The 19,130-nt window shown below is 32.6% G+C and overlaps 1 long non-coding RNA gene across 1 annotated transcript in view; it reads right to left on the bottom strand.

The window, feature by feature from the left end:
- Nucleotides 1–19,130, bottom strand: part of LOC129059046 (uncharacterized) — a 62,008-nt gene that overhangs the window by 11,960 nt on the left and 30,918 nt on the right. Inside the window, exon 2 of the long non-coding RNA XR_008524666.1 lies at nucleotides 13,817–13,882. This is a non-coding gene — a long non-coding RNA (uncharacterized LOC129059046). The remainder of the gene's footprint in view (nucleotides 1–13,816; nucleotides 13,883–19,130) is intronic.

The following is a 19,130-nucleotide window of genomic DNA, read 5'->3' as shown; positions in this document are numbered from 1 at the left end:
GCCCAGCACTATACTAAGAATTTTATACACATTGTGTTTATTTTAAACAACAATCCTATAACATTGAACTATAACAGTGCTCATCATACAGATGAAGATACTGAAATGATGAGAGGTTAAGCAATCTGCATAAAGCCATACGGCTAGTGGTGGAGATGTCAGGATTTGATCTCGAGACTATATCACCCTAAAATACATCCTGTTAAACTCTACATTATACTCATTTCCAAAAGTAGTATGCATGTTTGGAAGATCAGTCCATTAATTACTTGAAGTTGGTGCACTGAGGTTATGGGTTTTGTTTTCCAACGGCAAGACATATTACTTTTGTTTTTCTCTTCAGCAGAGGATCTACTCAAGCTTTTCTAAAACACTGTGGTCTTTTGCTCACACTATCTTAATAAAACCCAGGTGTATTTAGCCAGATTATATGACACATGTTCAGGTTCATGTTTGATTTCAAATTAAGCATCTAGATGATTTATGGTAAAGAGTTTACCTCCTTCTTTCCCATGGGGATTCTAATTCTAATCTTCGGCCTGCTCTTCCAACACTTCCAGCACTTAAGACTTTCCCCACTTAAACCCTTCGTTGTTATTTCTATAATCACAAGAGACTTTTACCTAGCCTAGCACCTGTTATTATTTCCTTAATTTTTTTTCTTTTAGAAAAGGGAATGTGACTACACCATATTTTACCAAATTCCTAGGGAAAAGCATTGCTTTTTTGTTTCCATAAATGTATTTGATTACACCAGTGTGTAACTATAATAACGGAGATCATTTAAGCAGTATAAAATTTTAAGTCATTTCCATTTTAAATGTTGAAATATGTAACTATATGAAATTTATTCTCTACACTTCTCACATTTTGAAGAAAGATTTAAAGGCAAAGACAGTTACATTTTGGGGACAGATAACTTGAATTCTAGTAGGATTGATGAATCAGATTACAAAAAAATCTAAACATACTGCAGTTTTCATCACCATGATGAACTGAAAACCAAACCTACATGAAAGTTCAAAAACACTTCATAACTGATTTTATTCATTCTATTATTTCTACAGTTCTTGATTAGTCTAATACCAGAGTCACTATTTCCACAATTGTGTAAGACAAGCTTTTGGGCTGACTAAAATTAGGAAGCTGAGAAAAGTCTCCGGCCAAAGGCTGTTTTCCATTGACTTTATTTTACTGCAGTTTTTTGTACTTGAAAAACCAACAAAGAGAAAATCCTCTTTCATGAGATTTCCAGATTTTTTCCAGATAAAAAGTTCAGAAAAATATGCAAACATGGGCATTATTACTAAACTCTGAGTTGTTGAGTGTCATTTTTATTCACTATGTATGGTCTAACAATTTCAGAGAAAGTGCCAGCCAGCAGGTAAAATTGTTTCCAATGCATAACGTAAATGGGAACATGGTTTTACTAGAATATTTGCCAATATGTTATATTATTGAGAGGCCTGAGTCTATCTGCCTTAAGCTAAGTTTCTTTCTCTAAAAGAGGGATTCAAAGATGAGCAGGCCAGCCATTAACCCACTTATGCCATTTTTTTTTGTGAAAAGTCACAAAAAGTTTGCAAATTTTTTTTTGTGAAAAGTCAGGCCTTGGCGATGACCTTGAGCAGTAGGATACATATAACTCCTACAAGCTTAGTGTTCCAATAATGGAACACTAGGCATAAATAGGTTAATAAGCTTTGGATTAGTCACTGGTGTTTTTTGCTTGTGCCACAGCTAAATTTTGCTGTAATTGGGGACCTAGACAAGACCTTAAAGATAAGCAAATCCATAATTTTGAGTTTATGTTTGAAAAACTGAGGCTCAGATATATTGACCTGTACATAAGAAACTGGGTGTCAAATTAGGACATAGAATGCTTATTTCCTGATTTAGGACATGTTTTGTGTTTTTTATTTGTTTATGGACCCACAAAAGCAATTGCTTTTGAAATTTTAACTAATTTTCTCCCTGTGGAAATGTGAGATGCCTATAGGAACTTCCAGGATCACATCCTCCATGCCTCTACTCAACAACAATAACCCCGAAGCAGGCAAGATGGACAAGTACCATATCAACAATGAAATACCCATTGATTATGCACTGACAGTTTTAATTGTTGATGATCATGTTTGTATTCTACATCAGAAGCTTGATCCTTTTATAGATAATTAGGACCAGGAGAACAATCTGAGCAATGAACCAATTCACACATGTACCGTCAGTAGAGCCTCCATATTTACCCCTCTCTTGATGTCCTCCCTGTAGGGATGTTAGTCACTAGTACAAGAGAGGTAACCTTGGTGCTCAATTACATGATTTATGAATTACACCGATCTGAGCAGAGACAGCAGGTGAAGCAACTCGGCTGTAGTTCCAAGATATATATTCTAGTGAATAGACTTGCATCAGCCTTTCTTTTTCTGCTCACAAACCTGTCCCTCACTTCTCCACACATCTTCCCACAACACTAACTCCATTGTTAATTACCTTAAGTGCTTTATATTGCTTACTCCGTTATATGCCCATTTGAGTTTTATCAAAATACAATAAGGTAGGTATTATGTTTTCCATTTTATAATGGAAAAAAAACTGAGTCATTAAGTGGTTAAGTAATTTCTTATAGTCTTCTTTCTTGTTCATTGTGAAACGAACAGTTCAAAGTCCTAGTGTCTAATCATTATCACCAGGCTTTATATCTTCAAATGTGATTTTTAAAGTTTCAGGAATGGAAATACAGTAATCACTTCAGGATTAAACATACTTGTGGTTAGGATAATCTCTAATTAAAGTATTGACTTTGAAGTGTAATGCTCATGGTATTTTAATTTTAAGATTTGGAAACAAAAATATGAAAGAAATAAGCTACAATGTTCCATAAAAAGATTAAACTAGTTGTTACCTTCTAATTTAATTAAAGAGTACATTGGCACTACAAAATAACTAGATCAGGTAGTAATTCATCAAGAGTTTCTATACAGCTAATAATACCAAAAAAACCGTATAGATATTTTTTTCCAACTTGTTTTCATTTATCCTAAACCAGACTGTACATTAGTATTGGGAAATCTTTAGAACTCTAGTAGGTTATTTGTTTGCCCTAATAACTAAAATTCACTTAATTAAGGGAAAGTGTGTATATGTGTTGGGAAGGGAGTGAAAGTAATATGCATTTTATATGTACTAAGAAAACTAAAAAAGTGCTTCTTACATAACTACAACCACACTATGTATTTAAGATATGGGGAGGAATGAGATAGCAAGAAGGAGGGAAAGAGAAATAGGGTGAGGGAGGGGGAGACAGAAGTAGGAAAGTGTTATTATGTACATGTACATCTTAGATAAAAATTACTTTAATATGATAGCAGGGTTCTTTTGCTATCAAAGCAACAGAACACTTTATTTTAAAACAAAGAATCAGTACTTTCTCTTTGTCATAAGAATACCATTCCATTAACTGCCACACTGTCCTGCTCTTGTTCACATTCATGCTTTTGTTTTTGATGTAACACAAATAGGATTGCATAGTTGAGAGCTGCTAAATTCACTGCTTTTCTTTAAGTCTTCTTTTGGCTGAAGTAAGTTATTTAGTCAGTGATGGTTACCATAATTTTATTGTTTGAGATCTTTAGCCACCTTTATTACTCTTTAAAAGGAGAAGCTCTGTGCAAATGACAAATACCCAATTTAAGAAAATACCCTCAACTTTTACCTGTTCATCGAGAAAGTTTACATATACCAATATTCTATCTACAAGTACTTACACAACATCTAGATAACTTGCAAAATCTTGTTTTAATGAAACACATTTGGAATATGATTTTAATGGAACACATTTACACCTTTATGTCATGGTTTGTGAAATAAAATACAGGTTTGCTGCACTATGTGTGGCTCATCAATAACCTGCAGGCAACCTTGGCTGTTATCAGTCACCTGCATGCCTGTCTCTCTCATCAACACTTTCATTTCCTTTGGCTTATTGTAAACCACTTCACATTTCCCAAGATGAAAAGTAAGGGGAAAAGGCTTCCTTACTTTAAGTTTAGAATTGAATCTTTTAATATTAATGTTTTATATGAACATAGTACTTGTCTCCCAAATATAATCTATACATACAGTAAATAGATCGTCTCCCTGCACTAGTATTATTTTTAAGGCAATACAAAAATGTTGAAAAGAATGGTGTATGTTGGAAAGATCTTGCATAGAAGAGCATAATCTGAGGAAATTGTGCTGGGATATGCAAAAACCCAGGAAAATAGATTAGCTTATACTTGAAGAAATCCTTGAATGATTCAGAAATTGCTACATAAAAATAAAGCTCTTCTGTGTTTAAAATTAAAGAATGTTTGTTTCGTAAGTTGTAATAAACAAGTATATCCTCCTCACTTGTTATTACCTTAATAAGTATAATATATAATAACAAGTGTATATCTTAATAATAAGTATAATCTGTAATACATTAAAAACATGTTATAGAACAAGTGAATTATAGGTGAGAGAATTGATATAAGTAATCTTTATATTTTTTGCACGCTGAGACTAAATAGACCACTACTTGAGTTCCCCTTCCTCTAAAGTCACATCATAATATTTGAGTGAAATGTTTGAATGTAGACCAGATCCAAATTTTGTGAAATGAGGATATTTGAATTGATGTTATTCTGCCAGGTCATCTTTTCAGCTACTCAACACACCTATGAACTCCAGTAAATAGTAATTAGTTGTGACAGGTCACTCCAACTTTGTGATCTGTGTAAAATACCTGTCAAAGATTTAACAGAAACACACTGTTTAGTGATAAGACCTTGTAACTCAGACACTAGATGCTTTATTCTACACTTTTTATGGCATTTTATTATGTACAGCTATGCCAGAGAGAATCCAAAGCATATACAAAAATTACTACTGCTTTTTAAAAGGTAAACATTTCTTTAAGCCTTAAAAATATGTTTCAGGAAAACAATTGAAGATAAAATGCATCAACCCACTTTAGGGAAGAAAAAAAATTTAGGCAGATATGCCCACTTTGACTAATCTGAATGTCATATTCTAATATTAATATGAAAAGTGGATATACTTAAAGTTTATGTTGGATTTGAAATATTTTGTTTCATCATTTACTACCGATCATTTCTTCTATCTGGAGGGTAATAATTTTACATTGTAAACTTTAATTCCAGTTACTTCTTTTTCACTCTCTGTATATGATCTCCTCATATAATTTCCTAAATTAAAAAAGTTATGTTAAATTTCTATAATGAAGACTATCAAAATGCTTAATGTGAAACCAATAATTTCTGAGCCTATTGCACATTTATATTCTTTCTCTTTCATGCAGATGGTTAATGATGATCTATTAGCAACATTCCATTTATATTCTAGTTTTTTAATTATCCCTTGATGGCTTGAAAAATAATTTAATGCGTTCTGTGAAGTAAAAAAAAAAAAGAAAACGAAAAAACCCCTTAAAACATTTGAATGCCTGCTGTTGAACATGCTAAATGAGCTAAATAATGGGAAACACATTTACAATATACTTTAATGGTGAGCCTATCCAATTTGTGATTTAAGAGGTCAAACTATTGGTTATTTTTGCATTCTTGGTAATTTAAAGAGAAGCAGACTGGGAAATATGCACTCATAGGCCTTATAAAACTGCCGCAGTGATTTTGACTAATAGACATTTATTGCCAATGTTCTGCTGTTAGAAAAACAGCCTTGTAAGGTTGTAAACTAGTAGGAGAGCTCACAGAACCTTGAAGTGTCCACAGCCACAATTGTGTAAACAAAGCCAAGCCAGAAATGAAGGAATCTTCTGTGTTTGTGAATTTCTGCAATGTGGATAACCCATTAACAATCCAAGGCTGCTTCATGTGTATGTGTCCACACATATGTGTATATGTTTAACCTTGGTCACCTAAGTCAACAGATAAGATTTAACCAGTAATCTTCTCTCCTGAACTCTTCCTTTATTTCACATTGTTCTCTATTGATTAATAGAACTCCCCTTTCCCCCACTTGTATCCTGTGATCCAGTATGGGAAAAGCTGGTGATTAATAAGTGCAAAAACTACAATTAATTTTGCTGTGCTAAATGAATCTTCAAATAGAGCCAATAGAAGAAATTTCTGTTTTGGTGACATTCCCAGAGAAAATTACATACCAGAAATTAAGACTGATGATAAATAGTTCTTAGGTACAAACACATCCCTGTTTGCCCAAACGCTTTCACTTGAAGAGTGAGAAAGAGACGAGAAACAGAACATTAACTTTTCAACAATTGGGTAAAATTTGTCATTTCTGTTCACATATTCCCATTCCTAGTCTTTATGGGGAAAAATATGATTTGTCAGGACAATATGAACATTCTCAACTCATGCAAATGTTGTAATTGTTTTCATTTCATTCTTTATTAATGTTTTAATGTTTAATATATTACACTCTTTATGAATAGTAAAAGCATTATTTTTCAACATCTTCTACAAAATGTACTCAATAAAATCATTTTAATTCCTGCCTAAATCTCAGACACAGATGAAACTACGAAGAATGATACAGAAAACCTTGATAAAGAAAATCATTTGAATTTTTCTCTCCCAGAGTTTGCTGGTTTATTTTAACAAAGAAAATTTTCTATGCAATTGAAAAAAAATGTTGTTAATATAACAATCTTTGTTCATAATATATAGGAGAATATAAGGAATGAAATGCTTAAAAAAGAAATAAGATAAGAAAGAACAGGGATAAAAGACTTTATAGAATGTTGAAATAAATACAGATTATCTAAAAATCTACATAGACAGTTAAATTTGGCATAGTATATTTTCAAGTCCATGGACACTACTACTTAAAAGCACTTATTACATACCAAGCTTTATCAGTATTCATGTGATTACATTTACAACAATCCTATGAGTAGGTACTAAAATCATCCCCAGTTGTTGATGTGGAAACTGAAGCACTGAGAGGTCAAGTAACATATTTAAGGTTATTAAAGCTCAGGGGGTCAGTGGGTAGACACCAGCTGCTCTCCACTGGATCTCCAGACCACTCCCTACCTCCAAACAATGCCTATTAAGATGTACTTTTATCAAAATCCCTGAGACCAAATATTATGAATATATTTTTAAATAGGTTTTGAGGTTTTGAAGTTTTCAGGGCTAAAATACACTATTAAGAAATTTACAGTATGTCCTGTCAGCACATTTTAACCAAGTTGATTGTGACTAAACTTTCCTTAGCTGCACTTCTACTCAATTTTGAAAGAATATTTTTTTTCTTTGGGTAGGTACTAAATCCTATGGGTAGGTACTAAAATTATCTCCAGTTGTTGATGTGGAAACTGAAGCCCTGAGAGGTCAAGTAACATATCTAAGGTTATTAAAGGTCAGGGGGTCAGTGGGTAGACACCAGCTGCTCTCCACTCGATCTCCAGACCACTCCCTACCTCCAAACAATGCCTATTAAGATGTACTTTTATCAAAATCCCTGAGACCAAATATTATGAATATATTTTTAAATAGGTTTTGAAGTTTTCAGGGCTAAAATACATTTTTAAGAAATTTAAAGTATATCCTGTCAGCACATTTTAACCAAGTTGATTGTGACTAAACATTCCTTAGCTGCACTTCTACTCAATTTCAAAAGAAAATTGGTTTCCACTAAATTTTAGCTTTCTCTACTTCATTTTGTTAATGCTGTATTTTAATTGAAGAAAATGTTTCTGAAAAGTTATGTCTTTGGGTACATACCCAAAGCTGTTACCAATTATTTCCTTTCTTTTGCTCTTAAGGGATTCCATTAATAAGATAAAATTCACTGTAGTCAACCCAATGGCCTGGGCTCTATATTAACTAGCACATTGTTTAGCAATAACAGTCTTGCATTAACAACTGAGAGAACTGTATTATTAATGAAAATTGAAATGAGAAAATACCTATAAATTCATGCACAAAATATATTTTAAATATTATGACATTCAATATTGTAATGCCATATAAATGTTTCAACATTGCCTTGTGAAGATAAATTCATTTCATATTTTCATATAACATTTCTGAAAAAATGATATGATTCTGAATTACTAAAGTAATGGTCAATGATAATGCAGCTGCACTATCTGGGTTGATTGGCTCAAAGGATAAGAGGCCAAAAAGCCTCTTCCTAAATAATTTTTAGCACCCTATACATGCCTCTCATATGTATAAAACTTTAAGGATTTATTTAGAGAAGTGTAATATTTGAATCCTGTCAATAAATAATGACAAAGATTATGGAGGCTAAAGTAATTCCATCTTGGATGCTAATCTGCCATGCTGATTTCCAGTTAACCCCAGTTGCAGGAATATCTTTAAGATTTCTATATTATCTATTGTTCTTTGTATAAGAGTATATGTACTTACCATAAATCTTTTCCTTAGGTCAAAAAAACCTTGATGTTATCCTACTTCAATTGGCCTCTGCATACCTTCTGAATCACATACATACTTTTCCTATAATATATAAGCCCTAGATTTGCATAGGTAATAGATGAAGGGTCCATCATCTTGTTTCACTGGCCCCTAAGAAACAGACATGGCTTCTATTCATAAGTCCCTATTAAATGTTTCTTTCTAAGAAACTGGATATGTCAGCCTCCTTCTTTGGTATCTCAGCTTCCTCATACTTTGGGGTAGGTCTGTATAGACCTGCCCACCACAGAACAAGGATTAAACAATAATATCAGTGTAAGTTAGGGTTGTTAGCTACAAGCAATAGAAACCTACTATATGAGGGGAAAAGCAATTTACTGTAAGGAAATTAGGTAGATCCTAGAATCTATATGAAGACCAGAAAATCAGGCTAAGCAAACAAGATGAATTCAAATGAGGCTTTGCAGCAAAAATAATCTAGTCAAAAACAGTAAGGTGTCCTTACTCTTTGGAAACCTAACCACTGACCACAGACCTAACAGCCACAAATCAAATCTCAACTTTCAGTTGTCTTTCTAGTGCTTATTCAAGTTTCAAACTCTTTAGGAATAGAGTACCATTGCTGAAGCTGTCATTGTGGATTGGCTGCTTCCTTGGTAGGACATAATGATTTCACCTCTGCTGTTTGGGGAGGGGGTGTGTGGAGAGGGGAGGGGTAGGAATATGCCTCCCACCTCTTATACATTGGGGAATTCCACAATATAAGAATGGTTGGCCCAAGGCTGGGAAACTACTCATTATAAAAAAACAAAAGTCTATAAAACTGTTTTCATAGAAACTATAGCAGATATTTTTTCTGCTCCATTTCATCTTTCCCACATGAAATGTTTATCATCATAATTGCAGGGTGAAGATCAGTGTTATGTTTGAAGGCATTGAAGCTCCATCTCCACTCTCAAGAAGGGAAACATGTAATAAGGGTTGTAAATGAGACAGATCATAAGTGACATATAAAATCAACTACATAAAAAGTAGGTCTGTTTTCTCTATAATTGTAATATTACTATTTTCCTAACAAAATAGGAAATTAAAAACAAAAAAATGCTATAATTATGGCATAGTTCATCTGGTGATTGATTATATTTTAATTTTGCCTCCTCTAGAAGACTGGGTCCTGCCGTTTTGCCTCTCCCACTAGGTATCCTGTGGTTTTCAGTAATACTAGGGGAATTGAAAACTCCACTGAAAGCATCACACATTACTGAGGTAGAAAACTAACAAAGAAATTTGGGACTAAACTTTGACACTAGACAAATTGGACCTGATAGATATCTACAGAATACTCCACCCATCAACCACAGAATATACATTCTTCTCATCTGCACAAAAAACATACTTCAAGATCAACCACATTCCTGGATAAAAAGTTCAGCTAATACCAATCATACTCTCAGATCACTATGGAATAAAAATAGAAATCAATACCAAGATCTCCCCAAATCACACAATTAAACAACTTATTCCTGACTGATTTTTGGGTAAGCAATGAAATTAAGGCAAAAATCAAAAGATTCTTGAAATTAAAGAAAGCAGAGATACAACATACCAAAATCTCTGAGATGTAGTGAAAATGTGCTAAGAGAAAAGTTTATAGTGCTAAATGCTTACCTCAAAAAGTGAGAAATGTCTCAAATTAGCAATCTTATATCACACTTAGACAAACTAGAAAAACAAGAACAAACTAACCCCAAAGCTAGCAGAATAAAATAAATAAATAAAGTTGAAAGAAATTGAGACCCAAAGTCCATACAAAGATAAATGAAACCAGAAGTTACTTCTTTGTAAGGATAAATAAGATAGATAATTCACTAGCTAGATTAACAAAGAAAAAACAGAGAAGATCCAAATAAGCACAACCAGAAAGAAAAAGTAACATTACAACCATTCCCACAGAAATACAAATGATCCTCGGAGGCTATTATGAACACTTCTATGCACATAAACTGGAAAATCTAAAGGAAATGAATAAGTTTTTGGAAACTCAAAGCCTCCAAAGATTGAATCAGGAAGAAATTGGAACCCTGAATAGACCAATATCAAGTTCCAAAATGGAATCAGTAATAAAAGAAAACTACCAAACAAAAAGATCCCTGGACCAGATGGATTCACAACCAAATTCTACTAGACATACAAAGAAGAGCTGGTCCCAATTCTATTAAAACCATTTCAAAAAATTGAGCAGAGACTTCTCCCTAACTCATTCGATGAAGCCAGCATTACTCTGATACCAAAACCTGGCACAGACACAAAAAAAGAAAATTTCAGGCTGGTATCTCTGATTAACGTAGACATAAAAATTCTCAGCAAAATTCTAGCAAATTGAATCCAGCAACACACCATAAAGTTAATTCACTATGATTAAGTAGGCTTTATTCCTTGGATACAAAGTTGTCTCAACATATGTGAATCAATAAACGTGATTCACCAAATAAACACAATTTAAAACTATATGGTTACATCAATAGATGAGAAAAGCTTTCAATAAAATCCAACATTCCTTCTTGAGAAAAACCCTCAACGAGCTAAGCATCAAGGGAACATAACTCAAAATAATAAGAATAATCTATGCTATTACAAACCTATATCCAACATCATACTGAATGAGTAAAAGCTGGAAGCATTCTCATTGAGAACTGGAACAAGACAAGGATGCCCACTCTCATGACTCGTATGCAACATGTACTGGAAGTCTTTGCCAGGGCAATCAGGCAAGAGAAAAAATAAAAGACATCCAAATAGGAAGAGAAGAAGAAAACTCTTTTTACAGATGATGTGATTGTATACCTACAAATGCCTAGAGACTCCAGCAAAAGGCTTTTAGAACCAATAAATGATTTTAGTAAAGTTTCAGGATAAAAAATAAATAGACAAAAATTAGTAGCATTTCTATACAATAGCGTTCAATCTGAGGACCAAATCAAAAACACAAACCCATTTATAATAGGCACAAACAAAATCAAATATCTAGAAATAAATCTAACAAAGAAGGTGAAAGAGCTCTATAGGGAGAACTACAAAACACTGCTAAAAGAAATAATACATGACATAAATAAAAGGAAAAACATTCCATGCTCAAGGATTAGAAAATCAATATTACTAATATGGCTATATTGCCCCCCAAAATTTATAGATTCAATGCTATGTCTATCAAACCACCAACATCATTTTTAACAGAATTACTGTTCTAAAATTCATATGAAACCAAAAAAGAGCCTTAAAAACCAAAGCATTCATAAGCAAAAAGAGTAAAGCCAGAGGCATCACATTACCTGACTGTATACTATAAGGCTGCAGTAAATAAAACCAGTACCAAAATATGGTACTAGTACAAAAGCAGACACAAAGACCAAGGGACAGAGTAGAGAACCGAGAAATAATACCACATACATACAAACACCTGATTTTGACAAAGTCAACAAAAATAAGCAAGGGGGAAATGATTCCCTATTCAATAAATGGTGCTGGGATAACTGGCTAGCCACATACAGTAGAATGAAACTGGAACTCTATCTCTCACCATATACAAAAATTAACTCAGGATGGATTAAAGATTTAAATGTAAGACCTCGAACTATAAAAATTGTGGAAGAAAACTTAGGTAATACCCTTCTGGATATAGGCAAACAATTTATGACTAAGTCTTCGAAAGCTATTGCAGCAAAAACAAAATTTGACTAGTGGGACCTAATTAAACTAAAGAGCTTCTGCACAGCAAAAGAAACTGTCAGCAAAGTAAACATACAACCTCCAGAATGAAAGAAAATGTTTGCCAGATCTATAAGGAATTTAAACAAATCAAAAAGCAAGAAAAAAAAAACACCACACACATATAAAAAGTGGGCAATTGACATTAACAAACGCTTCTCAAAAGAATACATACAAGTGACCAACAAACATGAAAAAATGCTCAATATCACTAATTATTAGAGAAAAATTATTAGAGAAATGCAAATAAGAACCACAATGAGATACATCTCACACTAGTTAGAATAGTTATTATTAAAGTAAAAAAATAACAGATGCTGGTTAGACTGTATAGAAAAAGGTATGCTTATACACTGCTGATGGGAATATAAATTAGTTCAGCCACTTTAGAGAGGAATTTGAAAATTTCTCAAAGAAAAAGAACTGAAAACAGAACCCAAACCCTAACTCTAACCCTGTCCAGTACCATAATCTGGGCAGCTTATAAATAACATAAATTTATTTTTCACAATTATGGAGGCTAAGAAGTGCATAATCAAGGCACTAGAAGATACGGTGTCCTGTTCCTTGTAGACAGTGCCTTCTCATTGTGTCTCCACATAGTCGAAGGGGCAAACAAGCTGCCTTTGAACCTCTTTTTTAAGGTCATTATTTCCATAATGAGGACTCTTTTCTTATGACCTAGTCACCATCCAAAGGTTGCACTGCTAATGTTATTACATTGGCACTAGGTTTTGACACACAAATTTTGGGGGCACAAATCTTCAGACCACATTATGTGTCAATCAATAGGCAGAGATCAGCAGAATGAATTTTTTGAAAAATATCCAAATGTATACCTCTAGGAGAAATAAGTTGATAAGTAAGATAAAAATAAGTTGAAAGTAAGTTGATGTGAAGAAGACAACATATAAACTATAATCACCTGGAAAGCTAAAAGAGCTATACAAATAGAAATAAACAGACTTTGAGAATAAAATTATTAATAAAAATAAAAATGGATATTTTATGCTGATAAAAGAGTCAATCCATGAAGAATACATAATTATAAACATATATGTACTTACAGAGCCCAAAAATACATGAAGAGAAATCTGACAAAATTGAAGCAGAAATAGACGATTCCACAAAAATAATTGAAGATTTTAATAGCCCACTTTTAATAGTAGATCAAAGAACCAGACTGAAGAATAATACGATGAAATATCGGAACAACACTAAAAATCAAATAGAACTAATAGACATCTATAGGACAGTCCATCCCCAATTGGGAAAACACACATTCTCCTCAAGTCAACCTGAAACATTCTGCAGGATAAACTATGTTTGGTCATAAATATGTCGCAAAAACTTAAAAAGCTTAATGTTATTTGAATGTTTCAAAGACAATGCAATAAAATTTAAAATCAACATAATTGACACAGTAAGATGGCAAAATAGGAGTTTCTGGCCCTCATCCCCCAACCAAAACACCTATTTAAAATCATCTATGGATGAAAATACCTTTATGAGAGCTCCAGAATACAGGTGAGAAGGTATAGCATCCTGTTAGAGCACAGAAAGGAGAAAAATGCATTGAAGAAAATAATAATAATAATAATAATAATAAAACAAAAACAGTTTCACTTTACCTGCTTCACTCATTTCCCAAATCTGACATGTCATGACACAGAGAGCACCTCAGCCTGCAAGTTGTCCTATGGAGAAAAAGAGAATGAAGTGAGCATCTGACCTCCCTAGTCTTTTTGGGCACACCTGACTATATTGCACAACACACAGAACATTGAGGGAATCAATATGGCTTGATAACCTGGGGACAGCTAAAGACAAAAAGGGACAGTGGTCTTAATAACCAATTTGGGGACCTTGACAGCCTTCCTGTGACCTGCGATAGCAGTCCCTTCCCCACCTCCCTGGGACCTTAACAACTTGCCTGCTGATGCACAGACCTTAGAACTGAGCATACCCACCCACAGAGGCCAGCTGTGAATCCAGAGCTGTCTGTTGACCACCTCAGCAGGCACCCAGACTATTTGGCCACACTGACTACACTGACTAGTGAAGGACTTTAGCCAGTCTGTATAGACCAGAAGAGGTAAATTCTTCCTTAAATTAACAGATACCAATGCAGGCTACAGGCATTATAAGGAATCAGGAAAACATGACATCACCAAATAAATAAAAAATAAAAATAAAACTCTAGTATATCAACCCTACAGAAAATGAGACCTGTGAAATGCCTGACAATGAATTCAAAATAATTGTATTGAAGGAGCTCATTATGCTACTAAGAAACAGACCTAGATAGCTAAATAAATCAGGAAAACAATAAACCAACAAAATTAGAAGCTCAAAAAGAGCCTACCCAGAATCAAACCACAGAGATTAAAAAAAAAAAGAAAAACAAGAAAAGAGATAAAAACAATTAAAAGAACCAAAAAGAAATTCTGGTGCTGAAAATACAATAACTGACCTAAAAAATTAAATAAAGAACTTCAACAGAAGTTCAATCAATCAGGGGAAAGAATCAGTGAACTTGAAGATAGATCATATAGAATTATCTAGTCAAAGTTGCAAAATTAATGAAAACGAGTCAAGAAAGCCTGTGGGATGTATGGGATATAATCAATAAAACCAATATATGCATTACAGCAATGCAGAAGGAGCATACAAAGAGAAAGGAGAAAAAGCTTACATAAAGAAATTTTGGCTGAAAACTTCTCAAATCTTGGGATGTAAGTGGACATTTAGATTCTTGAAGTTCAAATAAATTTTAGATTAAGCCTAAAGAGGCCTACATGGAGACACGTAATTATATTGTCAAAAGTCAAGGGTAAACAAATTTGAAATTAGCAAGAGAAAAGCAATTCATTAAGTAAAAGGGAAATTCCATACAGCTATTAGCAGAAATCTCAGCAGAAACCTTTCTGGCCAGAAGATAGTGATGATATATTCAAATTTCTAAAAAGAAATATTTTTTAAACTGCCAACCACAGATGCTATACGTAGCAAAGCTGCTCTTTAAAAATGAAGAATAAAGACTTTCTCAGACAAAGAAATACTGAGGGAAATTACCATTAGACCTAAATTACAAGAAGTGTCAAACAGTTCTTCAAGTTGATATAAAAAGACGATAAACAGCAACACAAAAGCATATGGAAATATAAATCTCACTGGTGAAGACACCTATATAGGCAAAAACAGAATAATGTAATAATGTAATGGTGGCAGATATCTTTTTTTTTAACCCAGGTATAAAATTTAAAAGACAAAAGTAATAAGAATAATTATAACCACAAAAATGTGTCAATGAATTCACAACATAAAAAGAAGTAAAATCTGATATCAATGACATAAAATGTATCAGGGGAATAAAACTGTAAATTTTCTGTATGCAATTGATGTTAAGTAGTTATCAGATTAAAATAGATAGTTATGACAAAAATGTTTTATGTAAGTCTCATGGTAACCACAAAGTGAAAATATATAGTAGATACACAAAAAATGAAGAGAAGAAAATAAAAGCACACAACTGCAGAAATAATCCATTCACAAGGAAAGACCGAGAGGAAGAAAGAAACAACAGAACTACAAGAAAAAAACAAATCAAAAGCCATTAACAAACAGGCAATAGTAATTCCTTTCTTATCAATAATTACTTTAAATTTAAATGGACTGATCTCCCTCAATCAAATGATGTAGTGGCTGAATAAATAAAACAACAATATTTAACATTAATGCTACCTACAAGACTCGTTTTAGATTTAAAGACATATATAGGGTGCAAGGAAATGGGGTAGGAAAAGATATTCTACACATTTGTTAACCAAGAGATGTGGTTATATATATATATACAGGATGTCTATACGTATGTCAAAAACTGTCACAAGAGACATAGAAGGTCATTTATAATGATAAAAGTGTCAATTCAACAGAATGATATAACAATTATAAATATTGCCCAACATTAGAGTACCTAAGCATACAAAGGAAATATTGACAGATCTGAAAGGATAAATAGACAGCAATACAATAATAGTAAAAGACATTACTACCCCATTTTCAAAAATTAATAGATTATCTGGACAAAAAAATCAACAAGAGAAGACTTGAGCAACATTATAGACCAAATGGACCTCATAAACATACAAAACATCTTAAACAACAATAACAGAATACACATTTTTCTCAGGTGACCACAGAACATCTTCTAGAATAGATAACAAGCTAAGTCATAAAACATTAAAAAATTTAATAAGACAAATTATTCTAAGTACATTTTCTAAACAACAATAAAATAAAACTAGAAATCAATAGCAAAAGAAAAATGTAAAAATTTATGACTACATAAAAATTAAACACACACTCTTGTACAACATATAGGTTGAAAAAGAAATCAAAAGGGAAATTGGAAAACATTTCAAGACAAACAAAAACACAACATAACAAAACTTATGGGATACAATGAAAGCATTATGAAAAGGAAAGTGTACAATGATGATTGCCTACATAAAAAACATCCCAAATAAAAATCCAACGTAACAGCTCAAAAAAAAACTAGAAAAAAGAAAAACAAAGCCCTAAGTTACCAGAAGGAAAATAACAGTAAAGATTACAGCAGAAATAAATAAGAGAATAGAAAAATATTACAAAAAAATCAACAAAATAGAGTTGGATTTTTAAAAAGGTAAACAAAAAATTAAAACTCTTAGCATGATTTTAAAAACAGAGAAGACTAAAATAAATGAAATAAGACATGAAAGAGGAGACATTAAAACTGATGCCACAGAAATAAAAAATCATGAGGCACTATCATGAATAATTATATGCCAACAAATTGAATAAACAAAAGAAATGGATACATTTTTAGAAGCATACAACCTATAAATAAAGAGGGTGAGAGGAAACGTTTTGACGTAATGGATATGTTTATGTCATTGATAGTTACGATGATTTCCAGGTATATACTTACCTCCACACTTATTAGTTTGTATACTTTAAATACGTGCTGCTTTTTCTATGTCAATCATACCTCAACAATGCTATTTAAAAATTATAAAATAAAACAATTTAAAAATTAATAATGGGAGGAATAGCATTAGGAGAAATGTAGGTGACGGGTTGATGGGTGCAGCAAACCACCATGGCATGTGTATACCTAGGTAACAAAACTGCACATTCTGCACATGTACCCTAGAACTTAAAGTATAATAGAAATATTAAAAAATAAAAATAACAAGAAAATTTTGAAAAGTCATCAATATGTAGACATTAGCATTTCTAAATAACCAATGGGGCAAATAAGAAATTACAAAAGAAATTAGAAAATACTTTAAGATGAATGAAAATTAAAACATGACAAATACGACATGCCAAAACTTACATGATGTACCAAAAGCAGTAGGTACAGGGAAATTTATAGCAATAAATGTCTGTATTGAAAAAGAAGAAAGATAACAAATCAATAATTAAACCTTAATAAATGAGAAAATGAAACTGAAGCAAGCTGATTTAAGGCTATAATATAGACCAAAAGAGAAAATGAGTGAAATAGAGAATAGAAAAAAATTGAGACCAACAGTGCATTCTTCAAAAACAATGAACAAATTGACATTCCTTTAGCTAGACTGAACACTAAATTAAAAAATGAAAGCCCAACTACTAAAATTGGGAAGGAAAGAGGTAACATTATTAACAAACTAATAGAAATAAAAATGATTATAATTGAACACTATAAAGAAGGTATGCCAAGAGATTAGATAATATAGATTAAACAGAAAGATTCTTATTATACAAAGACAGAAACTACTGAAACTATCTCACAAAGAAAAGGTCTGAATATAACCACAACAAATAAAGATAATGAATTCATAATCAAAAATGCCCCAGTAATGAAAAACTCAGAAAAATATGACTTCACTGGTGTTGTCTACATAATGTTTAAAGAAGAGTTAACATTTATTTTTCACAAAATCTTCCAAAATAAAAGAGGAGCAAAATCTTCTTAATTCATTCTATCCAGACAGTATTACACTGACACCAAAATCATACAAAGACATTACAAGAAAACTACCGACAGATATCACTTAGGAATAGAGACATGCAAATTCTTAACATTATATCAGCAATCAGAATCCTGCAACATATAAAAAGGATAATACAACATAACCAAATGGAGATTATCCCAGAAATGCTAGGTAGGGTGGTTCAACATAGAAAAATCAATCAAAGTGATACATCCAAACAAAAACGATCATCTTGATAGATAAAAAAAGCATTTGACAAAATCCAAATCATTTAATGATATAAAAAAACACTCAAACTAGAATAGAAGGGAACTTCTCCAACTTGACAAAGTGTATCTATGGAAAATACAAAGCTAACATTATACATAGAGATAAAGACTTCATTATTGTGAAATCTTCTATTTCACTATAATAACAGGAACAGGACAAGGCTGTGCTTGCCACTTCTTTTCGGCATTTTTTTCATTTTTAATTTTTGTGAGTACATAGAAGGTATGTATATTTACGAGGTAGATGGGATATTTTGATACAGGCATGCAATGTGAAATAAGCATATTATGAAGAATGGATTATCCATCCCTTCAAGCATTTATCCTTTGAGTTACAAATAATCCAATTACAGTCTTTAAGTTATTTTAAAATTACAACTAAGTTATTGCTGACTACAGTTACCCTGTTGTGCCATCAAATATTAGGTCCCACTCATTTCTTCCAACTATTTTTCTGTGTACCCATCAACCATCCCCAGCTCCCCTCATCCTCCCACTACCCTTTCCCACCTTCTGGTAACCATCCTTCTACTTCCTATGTCAATGACTTCAATTGTTTTGATTATTAGATTCCATGAATAAACGAGAACATTCAATGTTTGTCTTTCTGTGCCTGGCTTATTTCACTTAACATAATGACCTCCAGTTCC

The sequence above is a fragment of the Pongo abelii genome, chromosome 3 (assembly GCF_028885655.2).
Source record: "Pongo abelii isolate AG06213 chromosome 3, NHGRI_mPonAbe1-v2.0_pri, whole genome shotgun sequence".
Classification (NCBI taxonomy): domain Eukaryota; kingdom Metazoa; phylum Chordata; class Mammalia; order Primates; family Hominidae; genus Pongo; species Pongo abelii.
The sequence above is the reverse complement of the archived record's forward strand: the minus strand, read 5'-3'. Positions and strand labels throughout refer to the sequence as shown.